General features: G+C 45.3%; 1 protein-coding gene across 2 annotated transcripts in view; it reads left to right on the forward strand.

Moving 5' to 3' along the window:
• Positions 1-25,878, forward strand: part of TNFAIP8 (TNF alpha induced protein 8) — a 229,263-nt gene that overhangs the window by 107,745 nt on the left and 95,640 nt on the right. The window contains exon 1 of one of the 2 annotated variants that reach the window (XM_063964185.1): positions 11,787-12,070. The exons of the other annotated variant lie outside the window; for it this stretch is intronic. The gene's annotated coding sequence lies outside the window, so the exon portion shown is untranslated. Of the gene's footprint in view, positions 1-11,786; positions 12,071-25,878 lie in introns of those variants that run through there. 2 annotated transcript variants of the gene reach the window in all.

Below are 25,878 nucleotides of genomic sequence, written 5' to 3' on the forward strand. Positions count from 1 at the left end.
AAAGTCCACCACTTTCCTGGACTTGTGGGCATGTGCATTGTTGTGATGGAGAAGGGCACAACAAGTTTGAGTTCTTGCACGGCACCTGGAAATAGATCCAGCACTTGCAGCAGGCTTTGGTTGACGTACCAGTCCCCAGTGATGGTACGTTGCTTCACAAGTGATACGGTAGCTACATTACCAATCTCTGACACAAAAACAGCCACTATCCGCTTGGCCACACAGCGCTCACTTCAGAACTTCCGCGGTGGCGCACCTCCAACAGTGGTGCAGTGGGCCAACTGTTTGGTCTCTGGGGGGTTGAAACTGTAGATCCAGGATTCATTGCTACTGATGATTTCCCAAACAGCGTTTGAGTGACCACCATAAAACCTGGCCAGCCTGTTGGAACCTGTTGTAACGGTCTGTACTTTTCCTTAAAGTGTCAGCAGACAGTGCCTTCCAGTACTTTCTTGGATAGTGAGCGCTTCCATTACACAGGGGACGTGAATAAAAGGAACAAAACACTAAAGGCCAGGACAACACATTTGTTGATTGGTTTCGTTTCATGAAGTGTACCAGCACATCCTGTTCCTCCTCATTACATGAAGAATGATGTACCCAATGTACCAGATGTTATCATACACTGCTGCTATGTATGTTCCAGGTTGCAGATCTCTTTTTGTCTAAATTTTTTTGTTACTGTGGCCATAGTGACACTAAAGGGGTTATGCAATTTGCCACGGTAAATTAACACTGCTAATTGTCCCGCCTGTGGCTATCCAATTAGCCCAGTAAAGCCGCGTCTCGCGCCGGCTTATCAGGGATTTTGTTTTCACCTCCCTCAGGCAGGCTAAACCGAATCCACGGAAGCAGGACTGTTTCTACCCAAAACACACTGGTTTCACTGAACCTGTGTGTTTTTGGGAGATAGTACAGTATTTCTTTACAGGCAACCAAATTGGATAGGCTGTAAAAAATATATGGCTGAAACAGCAGGAAAAATCATCCAATGTATTTTCACCTGTAATTGGATACCCCTCAAACTGTGGTTCCTGCTGTCTTCATGTCGTCTGATGACCATCAGAATATGTGTAGTTCATTATAACTAATGAGCCAAAATTGGTGATGAGCAAGTGTTCCTACCACAGTCTTTGCTGTTTCTAGACGGCTATGCAGTTTGGTTTTGCAGTCTTGTATTTCATTTTGTGATACTTGGAAAAACTGTATGCCATGTATCTTTTCAGCCCAGCTATACAGGTACAAAGGTGTCGAGATGTGATGAGTTTCCACTGATTGCAGACTGGTGCTGGTGGCTAGACATTTACTAGCACCATAACTAGTGAACAGACTCCAATTTTAGCAATAGTTCCACTAAGTGTTTTATAACTTCCGTAATGAAGGCATGTACAGTTATGGCTACATGGTCACAGGTATCACTTATAACACACAGACTCGCACAGTTTAAAGTGTCACACAATCATCTTGCCTAAAAAACAGATGTAGCCACGGTAATCGTTGCCTCGCGACAAGTGTGCACGCATATGTATGCCAATGGAAGCCTATGGACCGAACGCCGGCTGTGATCAGTCGATGTGTATACCATGCACATGCATTGCAGCACAGATGAGCATGGATATATCTGTATACAGCAAGTGGGTGAAGTGTTGCTTGTGGAGTGTCCCAGTGGCATCCTTGAATTGCATCCTGACACACAAAGTAATAACAATTTTCTGCAAAATCTAGTAACACATAGCTTCTGTTTCTGGTCAAATAGTTTCCTTCAACTGGCGTAAGTATTTGGCCTGCGACTTTGCTGTATACAGGTATTGCATCAGCAACAGCACTACAATTAACTTCACGGAATTGTTCCACAGTACTAGTGATTTGTAACTAAGGTTTTTATTACTGATGAACAAACATGGATTTCAGTTAGGTCTTTGTAATCCATCTTTAGTGGAATAGCAGCAACCAATAATTTTTTACGTTTTGGTGAGTTTCGCAAACACACACAGACTGCATACTGTACATCTTGCGGCAACGCTAACTAACACACCATGTAGGTCGTAAGGAACAAACCTTAGACAATCCAATATGAATGTCTGGAAAATGGTATTTGAAAGCAAGATAAAGCTCTTTCAAGTTTACTAGGAGTAGCCTTTTCTGTTTGTGAATTCTTTTTCATCCTGGAACTTTTACAGAAACAAGTCCAGGGCACATCCGAGAGTGTTCATCATCTTCGTAAAACTGCTGTACCTGATGAACGATTTGTACAGGAAGGGCTTTCACTCTATATTTTTCAGGTTCTATCAATATGCCATGGGTTTATTTAACTTTTCTTGATTGTTTTACCATGTATTCCGTGACATTAAATAAGTTGGGTGTGGTATTGAAGGTCGACAGTGTCTAGGTCGACAGTAACTAGGTTGACAGGGATTCTGGGTCGACAGGGTCTCTAGGTCGACATTGTCTAGGTCGACAGGTCAAAAGGTCGACATGGTTTTTAAAAAATTTCTTTTGGTGTCGTTTTCTCCGTAGAGTGACCGGGAACCCCAATTAGTGCCCCGCACGGCACAGGTTATCGTTCCCAATCGTAGTCCACGTGGATCGTAAACTATGAAAAAGTTCAAAAAAAGTTGTTGTTTTTTTTAAACTCACGTCGACCGACAGTGGTCGACCTAGACACTGTCGACCTATGTCTTGTCATCCTAGAGACCTGGATACCAAATAAGTTAGGGACTCAAGTTATGTTTAAGTTTTAAAATTATATGATTTCTTGTGTTAATTTATGTATGCGGTACAACAGTAATTGAACATCAACGTCATGATTTTTTTTCCTCCACTATGAAAGAGTACCATGCTGGTTTTTCGTGTGTGGTATTAAGGTATACCTTTGTTAAGCACGTAAAACAAATTGGCATATCTAATGTTCATTGAACCTAGCGTTTTTAAGTCTTTTAAAAAAAACATGCGATTTTACCGTAACTCAAAATGTAAAGCAGATAAAGAAATTTGGTTTAGATTTTTGGGTTCGGGAGGAAGAGTTACCTTAGGGTCCAAATTTAATTGTGATTCATTAATAAACACCCATGATACTTCAAATAAACTGGATAAAGAATCTGCGATTTGTAAATAATTTAATAAATTGAAAAATCAATATTTAATAAACGAATTGTCATACAATATATTTGGCAGAAATAGTTGTTTTGACATCCTCTCAACTAAAAAAAAATATCATAAAAATCTGAGATGGGTGGTGGACCTTTCATTTTTTGGGGGGGTGATTTGATGTGGAATGACCCTGCCTTGACATTTCACAAGAATTTTAGAGAGTCACAGATTACAGTTCACAACAAGACGGTCAGATTGTGTTTACTATACTACTGCACTGCGCATCCAGAAACTTAACGCACACTCCTTATATACTTATTAGATTCGGAAAAAGCACTTTTCATATTCACAGCATAGTTAAATAGTGTTCACGCTAGGCTGTTTTAGGCGATTTCTAAAGGTCAAAGTGCACCCTGCCCCTTTCACGGTGTTCTGTGAATAGATACACGGCATCTATTTACCTTGTAGGTAGAGCTTGGGGAAGACCAGCATCTTCGTCAGTGCAGGGCACGCCCCCATCAGTGATGCCACAGGGTGTGGCATGCCTAATCAGTGACGTTCCAGGGTGGGGAACGCCCTATTAGTGACGCTGAGAAGGCCGGCTCCTGCACTATTAGTGATGACCATTGGCCTGCGCGTGCCCTTTTGTGTGTGCTGCCCTCAGCATACCGCCACCCTGCCCAATTAAATTCCTGGGAGGAACTCTAGTTGAAAGTTTCTCTACCATCTACTAACACTATATTCTTAACATTCTCCCTAACCTGGCTAGCGCCATATTTTCCAGGGCTTCAGAAATGCTAATAAGCCTAGTACACTAGTCACGTTGCTGAGCAGTGTTCTATCACCCAATCACTAACAGCTACTGTGTATTCTCCCTAAGCCAGTAAAACGTGTTGACAGCTCTTGTAATATTGTGGTGGTGACATCAAAAATGTATTTCTTAATGCTCCACCTTTTTCTGAGATTACAGGTTGAATGTGAACATGCCTTAGATTTTAATATTTAATGCAAGTGCGATGAAGCAAACGCATATAAAAATAAAACTCATTTTACCCTATCTACTTTTATATTTCATGCCATTTACTGCGAGCACAATTCCTTGATCGATCTCGATTTCTGTACAGCTCTAAAGGGATAGTGTTCACTGCTGAAAGGAGATATAAAGCTGGCATTAGCTCTTTAAGTGAACATTTCATAAAATGCTGTGACAGCTGTTGCCTGAATTTTGGCTTATTGTTGTATAATAATGAATCGGCTCCAGAAAATAAGGAAGAGGGTGCTTTGTGCAATCTACAGGAATCTAGGAATGCGGTTCTATGCCACATATTGCATACCTGTCAAGCATAGTTAATTGGATGTGCTTGGAGTCTAGCAAGTTTTTCGAGTATACAATGAGACTGTTCGTTTTGTGTAGACGAATGGTAATAGGATAGAGGAGACAGGGATGTTTAAGAATATAAACTGTGAATTTGATAAGCTTGTCTAAAGAGGTGACCTTTCAGAATTGGAGGATAAATTGCCAAAATATCTGCACTTTTCAAATCCACAAGCTTATTACATTTGGTCCATATATTGCATCAAAATAACACAGAAGTTCTTCAGTTGCAGGAAATGGGTGTGGTATGGAGGGTTGACAGTGTATAGGTCGACCACTATTGGTTGACAGTAAGTAGGTCGACAGGGTTTTTTCACTTTTTTGGTGTTTTTTTCCATACAGTGACCGGGAACCCCAATTGGTGCACCGTGTCCCCTCGCATGGCTCGCTTTGTTTGCCATGCTTCAGGCGGGTTACCGTTCCCAATTGTAGTCCACGTGGATCGTAAAGTATGAAAAAGTTCAAAAAATGTGAAAAACTCATGTCGAACTAGAGTTTGTGTCGACCTAAAAACCATGTCGACCTACTTACTGTCTGCCAATAGTGGTCGACCTATACAGTGTCGACCTAGAGACTGGATACCGCAGGAAATACCTGGATAGAGCTGGATAGCAAAGGTGAAGTTACTAGCTGCACATTCAATAGTAAAACTATCAGCAATAAGGGAATGACGAGACAATATATGTATATACGGGAATGCGGACAGGAGACTAAAATGTAGGATTGTATCCTAAGTGTTGTCAGAATTACAGCACCGGGATTTTGGGCGTGTGTTGGGATTCCGTGTTGCTGTGGGGTCTGAAAGGGCCCATTTGGAATAATCCGGATCCGGTAATCCAACTCTGGTGGCAAGCAGGATTGGACACGTGTTCAACTCTGCTGTGAGAAGGGGAAGCTGGGTTGATGCAACCCGTTTCCCATTCACTCTGTGTGGATTGGCGGCGCTTGGAGATCATGTGATCGCTAAGCGCCGTCACCGCTGATGTGACCAACCTGGCAATATGCCTGGTTGGAGACAGCGTCGTCGAGGGGCCTGAGGCGGATCGTGTATGGCTCCCGGGTGCGACCCGCCTCAGGCGATCTGAAAGGGGCATGACACTCTACATGCTTTGCCAAACCATACATTTAACAGAAAATATATATATATTCTAATATTCATTGGCTCTGGCCAGTATTAAAGTTTGCATATTACAATACTAAAAAGAATCCCTTTATTTTCTCCAATAGATTTAGAAGATCTCATTCTTTAGTGTCTGTAGAGTTTGCATGAGATTTTTCTTTTGATGTCCCACTTATCATAGTCTCTGTTTAAATTGTCTAGTTGTCCGGTCAATACTGTATGTTGTATATTATAAATGCAATTTAATAAAGTCTGTTATTACCTATGAACATAAAAGTTTATCCACATGCTATATCTGAGGTTAGCTTAATCTGAATTGCATGTAAGGGAGATTTGGACATCATATTACAGCAAACCCCTACGGTGGTACGAGCAATGTGGACACAATGCCTTTACAAACATTCTCAAGCTGTACTGATGGCACAGCTAAAATAAAAGTATAATAGCACAAAAAATAGTGCGATAAACAATTTGGCAAATTTTGTAATGAAATAATAAAGAATAAGTAGCAAGGAGACTTAAGCTAGGTACACAATTTACCCCTTGGTTGATCAGATTAAACGCTCCCAATCAGTTGAGTAGTGTGTACCCAGCTTGACCCCCTGTGACCTCCCTACACACCGAGGTAGAAATAGCTCTGTGTGTAGGTACTGCTATGGGATCGGGACGTTGGCAATAGGGATGGTCTTTGGTATATTCTCCATCGATTGTTGCCATTAATGGAAAATATGGCATCAATGGTACAGTATGAAACTATGCTATGGCATACCATCGATGGCGAGAAACCAGCTGGTTCTCAGCCATTGATGGTAAAACTAGTTACCATTGGTTATAGACCATCGATGGTTTCTAAACATGGACGGTCGATGGCCAAGCCTAGTCGACAGCTTAAATACTAAACTGCACAAACGATGTGATCTAACAGTTGCAGAATTATTTTAAGACGTTTATCGGCTCCTGCATACTCACATTGTGTGATCAGCATGACTATTGTATAGGTGTGTTCCCAGCATTAGGCAAATAAACATAGGAATAGAGTGACGTAAACTCAGCTAGTTACATTGTCCATAGTACTTTAAATGAGAAGCTTTCTGGATGCACGGATGAAAATTGTTGCTGATTGTTCTCAGATATTACTAATAACCCTTTCACATCTCCAATGCTGGATTCCACCTGGGAATTGGAAACGGGTCCTTCCTTGGTGGGATCCGGCACTGGGCCCTAACAGCAGGCTTTGGCAGGCTTCCCATAGCGGCGGGGGGCAGAGGCGGTGCTGGGAGACTTGCTCATCTCCACGCCACCTCTCCCTATGTAGTGAACGGGTTCCTGGTCGCATCGACCCAGGAACCCATTAACACTGACCATGTATTCAGCCCTGGAATAACCCTTCTTATAACACGGGTTGAATTACCGGGTCTGGCGACCCGGGAATTCTCCATAGCCCTTTTCAAATCGCACACTGACCCGTGTCGACCTGGCAATATAGCGGGTCGATACCGGGTTATTTGTGCGATGTGAAAGGGGTCTTACTGTTAACTGCAATACAGGTTGAGTCTCCCTTATCCAAAATGCTTGGGACCAGAGGTATTTTGGATATCGGATTTTTCCGTATTTTGGAATAATTGCATACCATAATGAGATATCATGGTGATGGGACCTAAATCTAAGCACATAATGCATTTATGTTTCATATACACCTTATACACACAGCCTGAAGGTAATTTTAGCCAATATTTTTTATAACTTTGTGCATTAAACAAAGTGTTTGTACATTCACACAATTCATTTATGTTTCATATACACCTTATACACACAGCCTGAAGGTCATTTAATACAATATTTTTAAAAACTTTGTGTATTAAACAAAGTTTGTGTAGATTGAGCCATCAGAAAACAAAGGTTTCACTATCTCACTCAAAAAAGTCCGTATTTCGGAATATTCCGTATTTCGGAATATTTGGATATGGGATACTCAACCTGTAATTACCTTTTCTTCACTATGGAAGTAATCACAAATGTGTCATCCGTTGTATACCACAATGGCTAACAATATATAAGGCTCATCTGCAAATTGATCCGCTGATCAAACAAATTCCATTGCTGAGTTAGGGGTGATCAAATCTACAGTTGCTCATGCAGTACATTCACCATGAAATGAGGGGCAGAGGAAGCTATACATGCAGGAGTTAAAATACATTGACTTTTTAAACTTAAAACCCTACCTACTTCCTAAATATCATGATTATTCTATATTGCCTTAAAAAGATGCATTAATGTAATAATTATTGATGTTTTCCTCTATAACTGGATAATACTTGCATATAGGGGGTCATAGCCACGGTCATTCACACTGACATGCGGGGGACGCCCAGCACAGAGCTATCCCGCCCCACATGTGACGTCACACAGCCGCTGCGGCCCGCCCCTTGTTCGGTCCGGCCACGCCTGCGTTGGCCAGGCTGCACCCACGAAACGGTGGCCAAACGCTGCCATTCCGCCCCCACCCAGCGACCGCCTCTGCATGTCAATCAGGCAGTGGCGATCGCAGCGACCCGACGACCTTCGGCCGTCTGGCATGCACCGGCGCATTTTCAGTTCTGACCTGATCGCACCGCTGCAATAAACTGCAGCGTGCGATCGGGTCAGAATGACCCCTATAGTCTGCTATGATATAAATTTCATGCAGAACTACAGCTAATTATGAATGTGAGACTTATCTCCTGTTTCTTGTTGGCCAAATGTAAGGAAATAGATATAAAGATAAGCTGTATTCTACTACTTTCCTAGTAAGAAATCCAGATTTTTGTTAATGGGCAGTGGGGGGTGGGGTGGGGGGGAGGGGGGGTGATGTGCATTGGGAGATGTTTCAAAGCATGGAGAGAGATAAAGTACCAGCCAGTCAGCGCCTAACAGGATGGGTTTGAAAAATGACTCTTTGAGGCTGTCTGTTGGTTCTTTGGGTTATATTCATGTAGGAATGTGATGTTTAGGTTCGCATTTTTATATTAGGGGTTTTATTTTTAATTTTTTGCATTTCATGGATACTTGCCTAAAACCTCATGTGATCTGCTATCCAGCTGTTTGGGCGATTCCGATTTCTCGTTGTTGTTATTATCCTTTATTTATATGGCGCCACAAGGGATCTGCAGCGCCCATTACACCGTACATAATCAAATGAGCAAACCAGAAAACAGCACTAACAGTTCAAGACAATATAGGACAGGTAAAATAAAATAATCCCCGGGGTTAGGTGCCATCAAGGGGAGTAAGGAGTATAAGATTGCGTAAGTAAGAAAAGGAAAGGCACATGAGGAAAGAAGTCCCCTGCTCTTGCGAGCTTACAATCTAAAAGGTGAGGTGCTAACAGACCGGGGTGACAGTAAGCATAGACAAGAGGGTTAGGAGGAGAGTTGGCTGGGTTTGGTGAAGAAGTGGGTCTTGAGAGCCCATTTCAAATTTTTTAGAAAGGTGGAGAGTCAGATGGAGAGAGGTAGAGCATTCCAGAGATAGGGAGAAGCACGTGCAAAATCTTGTAGGTAGGAGTGGGAGGAGGTAATCAGTTGGCAGGAGAGATAGCGTGCATTAGCAGAGCGAAGAAAACGGTTGGGAATGTAAAGAGAGATGAGGTCAGAGATGTAAGAGGGAGAAGAGTGGGTGAGGGCTTTGTAGGTGAGTGTGAGTAGCTTGAATTGGATTCTGAATGGGAAGGGTACTCAGTGAAGGTCCTGCAAGAGAGGGGATGTGGATGTAGTACGTCTGGTGAGGAAGATGAGATGGGCAGCAGCATTGAGGATAGATTGGAGTGGAGAGAGGCATTTTTGAGGGAGGCCAGATAGGAGGAGATTGCAGCAGTCCAACTTGGAGATGACCAGTGAGTGGAGGATGGTCTTAGTAGCGTCCTGGGTGAGAAAGGGTCTGATCCTAGAGATGTTTTTGAGATGGAAATGGCAGGTTAGTGAGAGGTACTGAATGTGTGGTTTGAAGGAGAGGGAGGAGTCTAGAATTTCTACAAGACATTGCACTTGGGGGCTAGAGAAGATAGTTGTGCCATCAATGGACAATGAAATTGTGGGAAGTGAGGTTATACGGGAGGGAGGGAAGATGATCAGCTCAGTCTTAGACATGTTAAGTTTAAGAAAGCGCTGGGACATCCAGGAGGAGATAGCAGAGAGACAGTTGGAGATACGAGTGAGGAGAACAGGGGAGAGGTCAGGGGAGGAAAGGTAGATTTGAGTATCGTCAGCATAGGGATGATATTTTAAGTCAAAAGAGCTAATGAGCTCACCTAATGAGGATGTGTAGAGAGAGAAAATGAGAGGCCCAAGAACAGAACCTTGGGGGACACCTACTGGTAGGGGAAGTGGGGGGGAGGTGGAGTCATGAGAGGAGACAGAGAAGGAACGGTCAGAAAAGTAGGAGGACAGCCAGGAGAGAGCAGTATCATGCAAACCAAGTGAGTAAAGTGTCAAAAGCAGCCGAGATGTCAAGGAGAATAAGCAGAGAATAGTGGCCCCTGGATTTAGCAGCAAGGAGGTCATTGCAGACTTTCGTGAGGGCAGTTTCAGTGGAGTGCTGAGGATGGAAACCAGACTGGAAAGGGTCAAGCAGTGAGTGGGAAGAAAGAAAGACAGTGAGGCGGTTGTAGACAATACGCTCAAGGAGTTTGGAGGCAAAAGGGAGAAGACGGTAGTTGGAGAGATTGGTTGGATCAAAGGTAGGGTTTTTAAGAATATGGGAGACAAGTGGATACTTGAAGACAGAAGGGACAGTGCCTGATGAGAGTGAGAGATTGAGTAGATGTGCAAGATGAGAACAGGCAGAAGAGAGGAAGCGGAGAAGGTGGGAGGGAAAAGGGTCAAGTGGGGAGGTGGAAGGGGGTGAGGACCGGATGAGGACCATGACTTCCTCTCCAGATACAAGGAAGAAAGATGTCAGAGTTGATAGGAGGGAAGGAGAGGGGGGTCGCGAAATGGAGGCGGGGGGTTGCTCAGGTTCTGGAGGGATGTTATGTCCTGACAAATGGAGTCAATTTTGGATGTGAAGTAGGTGGCAAAGTCAAGCGCAGAAAGTGAAGAGGGGAGTTGAGGCGGGGGTGGGCAGATGAGCGTGTTGACAATGGCAAAGAGGCGCCAGGGGTTCTTCGGTTCTTCTTCGGCTTCTTTCCTCTTACTGCGCATGCTCTGGGGTAAGAGCTGCGGTGGTGGAGTGCACGTCAGAGCAGCAGTGTGGTGGGGGGAGGGAGCCGGCAGCTACAGCGGGGGAGTATAGGCAGAACATGGGTGGAGGTGACCTTGCATGTGCATATCTTGGGTCATCTTATAGCATAGGCTGCGGTAACAGTACATTGAGAGGGCACTTGGACAGAGTGCACGTGCAGTCAGAAGAAGGAGACCTGGCATATGCATAATTGCATATGCCATGGGTCCCCTGATTGGCTGACATCACAGGAGGTGGTGGAGAGAGCAGGGAAGAGGCGGAGAGACAGCAGTCTTCCCTGTACTTCTACCCCCCGCAGGCTCTCTACTTCATCCAGAGATGCCAAATGCTTTTTGAGAAGCGTAACGGAAAGAAGATCTGTCCGTGCTTCTATAAATCGCTCTCCCCATACTACTGTATGGGGAAGCGTTCCTGAACTCTGAGTTTTATCCTCGGTAACAACTTCTGTGAATAGGCGGTAGAAGTGAAAATCCCTGTTATAACTGATAAAGGGCTTTTCACTGCTACATGAATAGACCCCTTTATCTCTCTGCATTTTATCTCCCTCCAAGCTTTGATAATACTCCCCCTGGCTTCTTTTACGTATAAAACATGCTATAACAATACTCTCCAAGGGTAAGTTTCCAGACCCATGTGTTATTGGCTGAAAAACTGTTCTCCTGGGGCTGCTTATCTGGGATTATGCTTTGTGTACCTGAGGCGCGTAAAGCATAATTCCTAATAAGTGCCGTGTTTATAGGGCTAATATAGGGCTAATTGGGGATCCCCGCATGGGGATCCATTAGCTGCGGTAATTTACCACAGCTAATAGGATTCCGCCCTCAAACATATACTGCCTCTGTTTTGGGTGAACTGTTGTGTGTGGACTGCATTGGGGACATGGCGCTGTTTGATATTCTGCAGGGGTTTCCTTCCCTTCGCCCCTGACACACTGCAGCAGAAGGAGCTGTTGGCAGTTGGGCAGAGCCAAAGGATATAGATAGCAGCTGTCACCAACCGTTATGGGAGATCTGAGGTGACCTCTGAGGAGTGCTGGCTACGCTGCTGAAGGGACATCCTGCAGTGTCTGTGTGTAAAAGCCGCATCCCTGCAGGCAGCAGTTCTGTGTGGTTGTACCAGAGGCAGACCCGATGGAGCATAGACACCAGTGCCGGCCTCCCATACAGTGCCCGTAGTGAGAGTAGGTGGTCGGGAGACAGGAGTTGCTGTCGGAAACTGCTGGGCCCGGAAAGACATAGAAGCTGTTGTGAGGATACCAGGCAGGCACTGTAAGTCAGCTTTTGCACTGTTGAACGTCTGAGAGACGGAGGTTGATGATTGCAGGTGCAGGTTGGATCCAGCTGCGGCAGAGTGGACAGAGCAGATAATGGAGGGAGGTCGGTAGTAAAAATACCACCACAATAACACTCTCCAAAAATTTAAGATAGGTGACCACTGTACCCCTCCTGCCTGATGTTATAGTATAAAGTGACTGTTACAGTAACCTCAACTTACCATTGCTTCTGAGCAATACATAACAGCCAGCAGTTATAGGGGCAGAAGTACTAGGCTTTTATTGGTTTCCAATGTTTGATACATTTCCCCCATAATCGCATATCTCCTAACTTTTGCTCCCATGTACTCGGGACAATCACACTTGTATGAGGTGTGCCAGGAAAGGGAATGTGTCCTTGGGCGGGATAGGGTGTATACTTGGGAGGGCGGGGGCATGCCCTCACAGCACATCCCTGTTTTCTGCTTTTTGGGGGGGCCCATTTCTCCCTGGACAGCACCCGTTTTTTTCCTCCCTAAACTGTTTAGATGCCATGCGCATACTATCTATTCAGTGATCACTCTCTGCTGAGCAGAGGTGATCAAAGGCTCCCCCAACCCTCCACCCCCCACCTGCAAGACACTGTGGCCCGCTGGTCAAACAGCGGGACAGTGTCTGAATAGCAGGACTGTCACCCTGGAATTGAGGCTGGCCCGCTGGAATCTAATCGGCTCATCTAACCAGGTGTGACACTGTCTATATTTACCAATGTTATTGATACTGAGATACCCTCTATCAGACAGCAGCCCCCAGATTTACATGGAACATTGGGGCAGATGTATTAAGCCTGGAGAAGTGATAAAGCAGTGATAAGTAGAAGGTGATAACGCACCAGACAATCATTTACAGATTTGAAAAATGACAGAAGCTGATTGGCTGGTGCGTTATCACCTTCCACTTATCACTGCTTTATCACTTCCTTATCCCTTCTCCAGGCTTACTACATCTGCCACATCAATCCTACAGGGAATATCCTTATGAATATTAAAGGACAGCAGCCAGCCATAAACACAAACTCAACTGCAGTGAGTCAATTGCCATTGCAAAACTCATAGGAGGAATCTGTGTACCAACGAGTTAGGTTTGGCCATAAGCCCTCGAGATTTATGGTGCCAACAAAGGTTTTTACTACATTATAGAAAATGAAGAATATTCTGTATGTTAATGTTATTCTAGGTAGAGTTCAATGTTAAGTTTAAAAAGTGTAAGTAATGGTTCCTGCGTTCCCAGGTGAATATTTGATACAGTGAAAAGGCTTTGTAGAGTGTTTATAGGAGATATAAACAAAGAAGAAGTGATTTATTGTTCATATATAGACAGTTAATATAAAGTGTGAGTTTTGGAAATAGTGTTATTTAAAGCTTTGGTTAAAATAATAAAGATCTTACCATGTAGATGTGCCAGTCGAAGAGAAAATGAGATTGATGCAACGGTTCAGGTGTTGCAGAGCTGCAAAGTTTCCATGTAAAGTCTATGGAAGAAGCGTTTGCATGCAATGTAAACATTTGCTCTATCGCTAGAGGTACCAAAGTAAAGGTCTTACCATGTAGATGTGCCAGTTTAAACATTTACGCTACTGCTAGATCCAAAATATACACTGTATTTGTTTACCTTGCGAAGAGGATCATTGCCCTTATTTGTTATTGCTTGCAGCTGATGTCAGATACATGCCGCGAAAACCGCTATGACATACCTGAATTTTTACTCCCCGCTAACACCATGTAAACACCCGCAAATGGTGACTTCATGTCAATGACTTTGCGAAGGAGTCCCCTTTTGTGTGAAAGTTTGCAGCGACACCTTGATGCATGCGCAATGCCAATGCAGCACATGTGCAGTAATGCTGATAATCGCTCAGTTCCCTGGAACATTGGCTTTGCATACTTCTCTGAATCAGATTTTAGTACAGAGGTAGGTGGCCTTAATGTAGCAGTGTGCTGGATAAAATGAAGTTAAGATCAGTGCGGGGGATGTGTTATTACGGCACTTATTATTCATATTTAGGCGAAGCAGAAAAGCAATATTTCAGAGATGTAGTAACAACCCGGCTGCCTGGCGATCCTGTAGCCAATCAGTATTAGGCAGACGCACTGCATCTTGCCTCCTGGCTAGCTCCAATGCCCATGCGTGAGATCTCGTAAACACTATGCAGATGTACCGGCATGGACACCACCGATGCACAGCAGGGGCGTAGCCAGAACTTTGTTGGCCCCACTGCAACATTTTGAAGGGGCCCCCGTCCCAATGCTTCTAGATAGACATTTCTCTGCAGAAGTTGTTAATTTTATGCCCTATAATAGTGCCTATTTTCTGAACCATGGTAGAGCCTTATTTAATGTTATGCCCCATAGTAATTCTTAAGTTCACTCTGTCACATTTCAGAGCTGCCAGTACACGTTATGCCGCATAGTACCCCCAATTTACAGTATATTGCTCCTCGTTCATATTGTGCCTCATTACAGTGCCCCGGTTCATATTATATAACATTAAAATGCCCTCCAGTTCATTTTATACCACACTACAATGAGCAGGTCCAGGGGCATACCTAGATATATTGCAAGCCCCAAGGAAAAAGTTTAAAAAGACCCCTACGTACCACCCAATGGGAAAAAATTTATATAACACATGTAACTTTGACAGGGAAGGTGGGCCTCTCTCAGCTTTGGGCCCCATAGCAGCTGCACTGCCTGCACCTATGGTAGCTACGCCCTAGCTGCACAGTATACATACCAGAGGGTAAGCCTGCTGATACTGTATATGAAAAACGATAAGCCACAAATGTGCACTTAATTGTTTTCTAGTAACCTCTGCATGATTTCCTTCACCATACAAGAGTATGGTGATGGTGAAATCATTAGATGTTTGCAGATATCATAGAGAAAAGTGGTTCTCTGTACATTATCATTCATACAGATGTACAATGTAAAGGCCCATACACTGGGTGATTTTGAGCTGAAAGCAGCTCACTTTTGGTGTTTTGAGCTGCTTTCAGCTCAAAACCGCCCAGTGTGTATGCCCCGGCGAGGAGCGCTGATGCGCGCTCCCGCTTCATTGCCGACGGCCGCTGTTCATCTGCTGGTATTACCAGTAGATGAATGGCGGGGTGAACAGCTTTCCATAGATTCCTGCTATGGAAAGCCGTTCACCCCCCGCTGACATCGCTGGGCAGGGGGGAAAGCGCTCGGTGTGTATGCATTGAGCGATTTTCAGCCCAGCGATGTCAGCCATCATCGCTGTGCATACACGCTGGGCAAAAACGCCCAGTGTGTATGCACCTTAAGTGTAAAATAGTGCTGGTTAAAGCTCATTTGACACTTAGCACCTTGTACATATCCCCCGAAGGTCCATGGAGAGAGAGAGAGAAATAATACGGTGACTCCCTACCACCAATTTTTTTTTTACCGCAAAAGAAAATAAAAGTATAGTATAATACAATACTAAACATACTTACCTTTTTTCTTTTTTCCTTGAACTGCGTTCTTCTCCTTCTTTGCTTCTGCTCTTCCCATGCTTATTTTTTTCTTCTCTTCCTTTCAGATTCAGGGTGCGGCCAGGGGGTGACTTTCCATGGCCCTGCCTATATAGGAGTCACCTATTTTAGGCTCCCATGTAGCGTCTTCCTACCAGGGGTGGGCAATAATAAGCTGCCATTCAACTGCTGTTTAACTACACATCCCAGCATGCCTAACACACTTTCAGCATGCCGTTATAGAAAAACTGTGGCAGGGCATGCTGGGATGTGTAGTCCCATAGCTGGCAGTCCATTTATTTATTTTAATATGAATAATTATGGGAGCCTCTATTAAGAATGAAAATCCCATTATACCACCACTTTTTTTATTTTTTTTGAGGGGGCGTATCAATGGCAAATGGGGGCATCTAAGAAATCAGGGCAGCTGTTTAACTAATATACTCGGTAATCCACTGCTGCTCCCCCCTTCCTACTCCCCCGCTTGTTCTGCACACAGCTGCGTCTGTCGCACACAAGCGAGCAGTCTCCAACCAGACAGCATCCCATTCCCACTGTGATATGGTTGCCTATGTGCAGCAGCGCACGGCCCTATCACAGCTTGGTTTGTTAATTGTGGATCTACAAGGCTTCAGTAGCTCTATAGGACACACACAGAGTAGCTGTCTCCCTCAATTCCACAGATATTTTACATAGAGACCAGTCCTGACATCCTCTGGATTGGTTCATATGGTTCATGGTACACCTGCTCTGCAAACTAAAAAACAAAACTGCATATAAAGGCTCTTATAAAAATAAAGGAATGCCCACTTGTAAGTTAGGCGCCACAGTCTGGCAGCTGGTCCCGCCAGAAAAGGGGAATATTGGACTATTTTGTAGTCATGCAGGAAGATATTTGCATATTAAAGCAGAGAACAAGGTCAGAACGTTACAGTAAAGAAACCAGGATGACAAGTATTTTGGATTCATGTATTTAAATGTCTGTTTGCTAAATATACAGAGGTGGTATTTATCCATAAACAGAAAAGAACAAAAAAGGTCATTAAAGTTTGTGATCACATCAGACGCTCTGTGTTTTAACAGTGAACACTGAATATTTATATGTTGCAAGTAATTTTAACGTACATTCAGAATCGGCATTTGTGTTATCATATAGTGAGTTACTTATAAATTGCTACATTTTGGTAAAGTTTTGGAATGATATTCTGTCATCGGTTCCTGCAGGTTAGGGGGGACGTAAGGATGTGCGGAATGTTTTCTTGCAACACTATATTACCTACTGTATAACGCGCCACGTCATTTCGGGCTGGTTTCATGAACATGAGAATGAGATCAGTGTACAGATGTGTCCTCATACATCCTACATCAATACGCCATGCAGCACGAGATGCCTGACGTGAGCTGCCAAGTTCCGTGCAACTCTTTTTTGCAACACAATGTGGCTTGGACGCACAAGGAGACTGTGCTGCTTAATTTGATATATGACACTTGTATATTTTGTGTGCCTTAGTGTATATGGAGCAGAGCAGAACTTGCATTGGGAAAAAGCTGTGGCTGCTACATTGTAGCGCTTCGTACACAGATTCAGAGACTTGGATGCACACAGATATACAAGTGTCATATATAAAATTAATCAGCACAGTCTACTTGTGTGTACTAGTCACATTGTGTTGCGAATAAGACACATTTTGGCAAAGTAGACGCCAGACACTAGAAGAGTCTCATGCGCCCTGGCGGGCCAAGAGGGGCTGTTGTATGTGACTGCAGCATAGATGTATGGAGACACGTGCACTCCAGTGGTCACCAGAGTTCTCAATCCAAAAAAGTACCTATTGGGATGTTGTGGAATGGGAGATTAAGAGCAGCTGACAAATGTGACAAATATGCAGCAACTGTGCAATGTGCTCATGTCAGCATGGACCAGAATGTCTAAGGAATGTTTTGATAAGTGTCCAATCCATGCCAGAGAGTTAATATTATTCTGGGAGCAGAGATGGGTCCTGCTCAGAACTAGAAAGCTGAACCAAATAAAGTGGCCACTGAGTATATCTCTTAGGGACTGACTCCGTTCTATGAGGGTCTGGAGAGTGCAACTCAGGTGATACTCTCTCCTCTGGGTAAAAGTGGATTGTTGAGGGGATATGGGGCGGGGTGTAGTATGGTAGTCGGGCTCCCGGCGACCAGCATACCGGCGCCGGCAGCCCGACCGCCGGCTTACCGACAGTGTGCCCCTTGCGGGCTCGCTGCGCTCGCCACGCTGTGGGCACGCTATTTTATTCTCCCTCCAGGGGGGGTCGTGGACCCCCACGAGGGAGAATAAGTGTCGGTATGCCGGCTGTCGGGATTCCGGCGCCGGTATACTGAGCGCCGGGTTCCCGACAGCCGGCATACTGAAGACCACCCATGGGGCGAGGTAGCTGGAAGTACACCATGGAGTCATTGGGGAGGAACAGACTGTGGTGTTGGTTGGTGGGGGGTGGCGATAGACATGTATAGATAGATATATTTATTCAGTTTCTTATATAGCACAACAAATTCTGTTGCGTTTTAAGAGATTATATATACAGAGTGTATTTAACCATTCACATCAGTCCTTGTTCCATTGGAGCTTGCAGTCTTTACTTCCTTACAATCCTTTTTTTGTGAGCATCCAATTCACCTATCACCCTGCACCCATTATAAATACGTCTATGCTTTCACTACAGTATAGTTACTCATATGGTCGTGTAATATTTTTATTTCTCTGACGTCCTAGTGGATGCTGGGAACTCCGTAAGGACCATGGGGAATAGCGGCTCCGCAGGAGACTGGGCACATCTAAAGAAAGCTTTAGGACTATCTGGTGTGCACTGGCTCCTCCCCCTATGACCCTCCTCCAAGCCTCAGTTAGATTTTTGTGCCCGACCGAGCAGGGTGCAATCTAGGAGCTCTCCTGAGCTTCTTAGAAAAAGTTAGTTTTAGGTTTTTTATTTTCAGTGAGACCTGCTGGCAACAGGCTCACTGCATCGAGGGACTAAGGGGAGAAGAAGCGAACCTGCCTGCTTGCAGCCAGCTTGGGCTTCTTAGGCTACTGGACACCATTAGCTCCAGAGGGACCGAACACAGGCCCAGCCTCGGAGTCCGGTCCCAGAGCCGCGCCGCCGGCCCCCTTACAGAGCCAGAAGCAAGAAGAGGTCCGGAAAATCGGCGGCAGAAGACATCAGTTTTCACCAAGGTACCATTGCTCCTCATGCACACCACACACTCCGGTCACTGAGGGTGCACGGCGCTGGGGGGGGGGGGGGCGCCCTGAGCAGCAATATAAACACCTTGGCTGGCAAAAATACATCACATATAACCCCCAGGGCTATATGGATGTATATTAACCCCTGCCAGATTCCATAAAAATGCGGGAGAAAAGTCAGCGAAAAAGGGCCTATCTCAGCACACTGGCGCCATTTTTCCCTCACAGCTCCGTTGGAGGGAAGCTCCCTGGCTCTCCCCTGCAGTTAATACACTACAGAAAGGGTTAAAAAGAGAGGGGGGGGGGGGCACAATTTAGGCGCAGTATACAACATATAGGCAGCTATAAGGGAAAACACTTTTTTATAGGTGCTATCCCTGTGATATATAGCGCCCTGGTGTGTGCTGGCATACTCTCCCTCTGTCTCCCCAAAGGGCTTTGTGGGGTCCTGTCCTCTATCAGAGCATTCCCTGTGTGTGTGCTGTGTGTCGGTACGGCTGTGTCGACAGGTATGTGGAGGATAATGAGGTGGAGGCGGAGCAAATGCCTGTAAATATGTTGTCACCCCCTGCGAGTCGACACCGGTGTGGTTGAACTTATGGAAGGATCAACGTGAAAGTGTCAACTCCTTACATAAAAGGCCGACGACACGGAACAGCCGGCTACTCAGCTTGTGCCTGTTCCAGCGTCTCAAATGTCATGGGGGGCTCTAAAATCGCCCGCTACCTCAGAAGGTCCACCCGTTACAGGATTGAGACAATGAAAAATGCATTACACATTTATGATTATACCACATAAAAGGGTATTGTGTTTGGTGAGAGAAAACTATTAGTAGTTTTTCCTGCATCTGAGAAACTAAATGAGGTGTGTGAGGAAGAGTGGTCTTCCCCCGGTAAGAAATTTATATTTTCTACAACGGTTATTGGCAGCGTACCCTTTCCCGCCAGAGGATAGGTCACGCGGGGAAACACCCCATAGGGTAGATACAGCGCTTACACGCTTATCAGAAAAGGTGGCACTACCGTCTTCGGGTACGGCCGCCCTGAAGGAACCTGCTGATAGAAAGCAGGAGGTTACCCTATAAGATATGGTCACACACTAGGGCATTATATTGCGACCAGCCGTTGCTTCGGCATGGATGGGCAGTGCTCCCGCTGCGTGGTCAGATTCCCTGTCGGAAAATAACTATGGATAGGGACAATATTTTGCTGAAAATAGAGCATATAAAAGACGTGGTCTTATACATGCGTGATGCACAGAGGGATATTTGCCGGCTGGCATCAAAAATAAGCGCTAGGTCCATTGCCGCCAGACGGGGTTTATGGACTTGGCAATGGTCAGGCGATGCCGACTCGAATCGGCACATGGAAGTTGCCCTATAAGGGGGTAAAACTGTTTGGGGATAGTTTTTCAGACCTCGTTTCCACAGCTACTGCTGGGAAATTATTTTTTTTTGCCACAGGCTACCCCACAACAAAAGAAAGCACCGTATCATCAAGTACAGTCCTTTCGGCCCCAGAAAAACAAGTGGGCTAGAGGCTCATCCTTTCTGCCGAGAGGCAAAGGTAGAGGGAAAAAGCTGCAACACACAGCTAGTTCCCAAGAGCAGAAGTCCTCCCTGCGTCCGGTAGGTCCACAGCATGGTGCTGGGGCTGCTCAGGCGGACCCGGGTACGGTGGGGGCCCGTCTCAGATATTTCAGCAGACAGTGGGCTCTCTCACATAGATCCCTGGGTCCTTCAAGTAGTATCTCAGGGGTACAGGCTGGAGTTCGAGACGTTCTTCCCCCCGCCGTTTCCTAAAATCTGCCTTACCGGCACCTCCCTCTGCCAGGGAGACGGTGTTGGTGGATATTCAACACTATAATCACAACAAGTGATTGTCAAGGTGCCCCTCCTTCAGCAAGGAAGGGGTTACTATTCCACAGTGGTTGTGGTACCGCAACGGTTCGGTGAGACCCATCTTGAAATTAAAATACTTGAACTTTTATATCCGAAGATTCAAGTTCAAGATGGAATCGCTCAGGGCGCTTATTACGAGCCTGGACGAGGGGGATTACAGGGTCTCCCTGGACATCAAGGATGCGTACCTGCATGTCCCCATTCCCCCCCCCCCTCACCAGGAGTACCTCAGATATGTGGTACAGGACTGTCACTATCAGTTCCAGACGCGGCCGTTGGAGTTGTCCACGGCACCGAAGGTCTTTACCTAGGTAATGGCCGAAGTGATGATACTCCTTCACAAGAAGGAAGTTTTTATTATCCCGTACTTGGACGATCTTCTGATAAAGGCGAGGTCCAAAGAACAGTTGGTAGTGGGGGTAGCACTCTCTCGGGAAGTGCTACAACAGCACGACTGGATTCTCAATATTCCAAAGCCACAGCTGGTCCCGACGACACGTCTTCTGTTCCTGGGAATGTTTCTGAACGCAGACCAGAAAAGAGTGTTTCTTCCAGTGGAAAAAGCAGAGGAGTTGTCATCTCTAGTCAGAGACATCCTAAAACCAGGACAGGTGTCGGTACATCAATGCACACGAGTCCTGGGAAAAATGGTAGCTTCGTACGAAGCATAATTCCATTCGGAAGACTCCACGCAAGGACGTTCCAGTGGGACCTGTGGGACAAATGGTCCGGGTCCCATCTACAGATACAACAGCGGATAACCCTGTCAGCAAGAAACAGGGTGTTGCTGCTGTGGTGGCTGCAGAGGGCTCATCTACTAGTGGGCCGCAGATTCGGAATACAGGACTGGGTCCTGGTGACCACGGATGCCAGCCTTCGGGGCTGGGGTGCAGTCACACAGGGAAGAAATTTCCAAGGAGATTTCGCTTCACATAAATATTCTGCAGCTAAGGGCCATTTACAATGCCCTAAGACAAGCAAGGCCCCTGCTTCAGAACCAGCCGGTACTGATCCAGTCAGATGACATCACGGCGGTCGCCCATGTACACAGACAGGGCGGCACAAGAAGCAGGATGGCGATGGCAGAAGCCACAAGGATTCTCCGATGGGCGACCTACACCCAGGAGAATGGGGACTTCATCCAGAAGTTTTCCAAATGCGGGTAAACCGTTGGGAATGACCACGGGTGGACATGATGGCGTCCCGCCTCAACAAGAAGTTGAAAAGATATTGCGCCAGGTCAAGGGACCCTCAGGCGATCGCTGGGGACGCTCTAGTGACACCGTGGGTGTACCAGTCGGTTTATGTGTCTCCTCCTCTACCTCTCATACCCAAGGTACTGAGAATAATAAGAAGGCGAGGAGTGAAAACCATACTCGGGGTTCCGGATTGGCCATGAAGAGCTTGGTACCCGGAACTTCAAGAGATGCTGGCAGAGGACCCTTGGCCTCTGCCGCTCAGACAAGACCTGCTGCAGCAGGGACCCTGTCTGTTCCAAGACTTACCGCGGCTGCGTTTGACGGCATGGCGGTAGAACACCGGATCCTAAAGGAAAAGGGTATTCCGAAGGAAGTCATCCCTACCCTGATCATAGCCAGGAAGGATGTCACCGCAAGACATTATCGCCGCGTTTGGCGAAAATTTGTTGCTTGGTGGGAGGCCATGAAGGCCCCGACGGAGGAATTTCAACTATGTCGATTCCTGCACTTCCTGCAAGCAGGGGTGACGTTTGGGCCTCAAATTGGGGTCCATCAAGGTCCAGATTTCGGCTCTGTCGATTTTCTTCCAGAAAAAACTGGCTTCACTGCCTGAAGTTCAGACTTTGGTTAAAGGAGTACTACATATTCAGCCTCCTTTTGTGCCTCCTGTGGCACTTTTTGGATCTCAACGTGGTGTTGGATTTCCTAATGTCACATTGGTTGAGCCACTTAAAACCATGGAGCTAAAGTATCTCGCGTGGAAAGTGGTCATGCTGTTGGCCTTGGCCTTGGCCAGGCGTGTGTCAGAATTGGCGGCTTTGTCATGTAAAAGGCCTTATCTGATTTTCTCTATGGATAGGGCAGAGTTGAGGACTCGTCCTCAGTTTCTCCCGAAGGTGGTCTCAGGTTTTCACTTGAACCAACCTTTTGTGGTGCCTGCGGCTACTGGGGACTTAGAGGATTCCAAGTTGCTGGACGTAGTCAGAGCCCTGTAAATTTTATTTTTCCAGGACGGCTGGAGTCAGGAAGACTGACTCGCTGTTTATCCTGATGGCACCCAACAAGCTGGGTGCTCCTGCTTCTAGGCAGTCTATTGCGCGCTGGTTTTGTAGCACTATTCAGCTGGCGCATTCTGCGGTGGGATTACCGCAGCCTAAATCAATAAAAGCCCATTCCACAAGGACGGTGGGCTCATCTTGGGCGGCTGCCCGAGGGGTCTCGGCTTTACAACTTTGCCGAGCAGCTACTTGGTCAGGGGCAAACACGTTTGCAAAATTCTACGAATTGATACCCTGGCTGAGGAGGACCTGGAGTTCTCTCATTCGGTGCTGCAGAGTCATCCGCACTCTCCCGCCCGTTTGGGAGCTTTGGTATAATCCCCATGGTCCTTACGGAGTTCCCAGCATCCACTAGGACGTCAGAGAAAATAAGAATTTACTTACCGATAATTCTATTTCTCGTAGTCCGTAGTGGATGCTGGGCGCCCATCCCAAGTGCGGATTGTCTGCAATACTTGTACATAGTTATTGTTAACTAATCGGGTTCTTGTTGTGAGCCATCTATTCAGAGGCTCCTCTGTTATCATGCTGTTAACTGGGTTTCATATCACAAGTTGTACGGTGTGATTGGTGTGGCTGGTATGAGTCTTACCCGGGATTCAAAATCCTTCCTTATTGTGTACGCTCGTCCGGGCACAGTATCCTAACTGAGGCTTGGAGGAGGGTCATAGGGGGAGGAGCCAGTGCACACCAGATAGTCCTAAAGCTTTCTTTAGATGTGCCCAGTCTCCTGCGGAGCCGCTATTCCCCATGGTCCTTACGGAGTTCCCAGCATCCACTACGGACTACGAGAAATAGAATTATCGGTAAGTAAATTCTTATTTTTTGTAGGACATTGGCAAACATGATGGTGGAGGCATTCATTTTAAGTTACAATACTAACACACTTTCTGATAACTCTCCGGGTTAACAGCTTGTGAAATGAAGGTTTACATTTTTCAATTTTCTCTTAATAAGTTGGTTTGTTTGTTGGGAAAACTGGTTTGAAACAGAGTAACATTTCAAATGACAAAGTAACTACTAGTATTGAAATACAACACCCAAAAAACCAACAGGACTGTTCTGTTTAGCAAACAACAATCTGTGCCTTTGTGGGTGGTGTACTGTATGTGATCGAGTATTATGAGTAGTGTAGGTACTGTAGGGAAGGAAATTAGTACAAAAGAGAAAAGGTAAGGACTGGCAAATAGTTCCCACCAGCGCCGCAAATACTGAAAAGCAGCACATCACTAGTGGACATGCTGAAGTCAAGTAAGTGTAGTGTGTGTGTGTACTGTATATATGTATATATTTATGTTAAAAACACACAAGTGTTCATACGCTTTTTTTAATAAGCAATTTGTTGAAAGAAAAAAATTAGTTTAAATCCGTGTTCAGAAACACAGCACCAAGGACCTGTCTGGTATCTCAGTGATAGAGAGGCAGTCAGTGTTGCAGCATCCTCACTGAGGGCTGGCTGTGCAGCAAGTTCCATACCTATCAGTCTGCACTAATGAAGACTTGAACTGCTGACAAATCGATAATCACACATGGTTAGCGCTGATAAAGTCTAAAGACAAATGGCCTCCTGTACCATTACAGCCCTCAGTTTGACTGTGATCTTGTATTGATTTTTTGCTAACTGCCTGTGAATTTTTAGAAAGAGAAGCTGCTATCAAACAGCATAATAATTTTTTCTAATCACGTATTATACCAATCAGTGAGCTAAAAAAAAGCTAAGTTACAGTGGAGGCTAATACCCCTTTCACACATAAGCCCTGGCTTTAAAACTGCCCGGACCCGAGTCAATGTACATGGGTTGAAGCCAGGGTTTCAGTACTTTACCCCCTTTCAGACGTGGCATATCCCTGGTATCAAGTAGGGTTGCAGACAGGGCTCCGACCCAGGTCTGTTCTGTAGCACATAACCGAGACGCCGATCGATGCGTCGGGAAAAACCTGAGGTTTTGCTGTATGTGTGAAAGGGGTACAGTACTGAGTGATTTTCTTCCGCTTCCCTTTATAATGTTAGAGTAATGTGTAAAACCTCATTAAGATATGTCTCTGTAATAAAATGCCTGTGCTGCATTCCCGCCAGGATACAGGGAATCCTTTTGTGGGTTTAACTACAATTGACTTGATTTATTAGGGAAATGTACTGTACATTTAAAATGGGGTAATCCTGGAGTTTCAGAAAGGACGACTGTGGTGTGTGGGGAGGGGGAGGCGGGGTGTAAGGGTACATTAAGGTAGATGATTTGTTTAGCAGGCTGGTTTCTTAATAACCTGGAAAACAACAAACGCTCTATGCTCTAAGTAGTGGTGGGTTATAGCTTCTGTAATTGTTTCCATGTTTGCCCACACACTAACACTAGAGTAACTATATCAATGAAATATGCACTTAATTTCCTCCAATTAAATAACCTAAGTAGTAAGGAGGCAAAACCACGTGATTTATGCAAACGTTTATGTGGATATAAAAGAACACTCTGTTAAGTGCAGACAGAAAACAAGTAGATTTCACAGAAAACCCACACACAAGTGATATGTTCACATCAGACACAAAGCATTATCTGGGAAATATATGTTCTTCGTAGGCTAAATATAATTCAAGAAGACAGCACTTTAGACTGAAAGGGATAAAAAATGTAAACAACGTATATAAATACATACTAAAAAATGTTACAATTCCATGTTAAAATGCAGTTGCCAATGATATGTTGCAACAGTAAAAAAGACAGGCACTATTAGCACAGCTTACTGAGTTCAGCTCGGGACTTATGAATTACGGACAGTTCTTAGGGTAAGACGCTTCACGGTCCTGGGAGAAAAGTTTATAATCAACCTGCAGGTGAAATTACTGGCTTTGCGTTCTGACCCTCCAAAATGGCTTATTGATGGACTGATGGTGAAGTCCTAATTAAAGCCACAGTCTTT

The sequence above is a fragment of the Pseudophryne corroboree genome, chromosome 1 (assembly GCF_028390025.1).
Source record: "Pseudophryne corroboree isolate aPseCor3 chromosome 1, aPseCor3.hap2, whole genome shotgun sequence".
Classification (NCBI taxonomy): Eukaryota; Metazoa; Chordata; class Amphibia; order Anura; family Myobatrachidae; genus Pseudophryne; species Pseudophryne corroboree.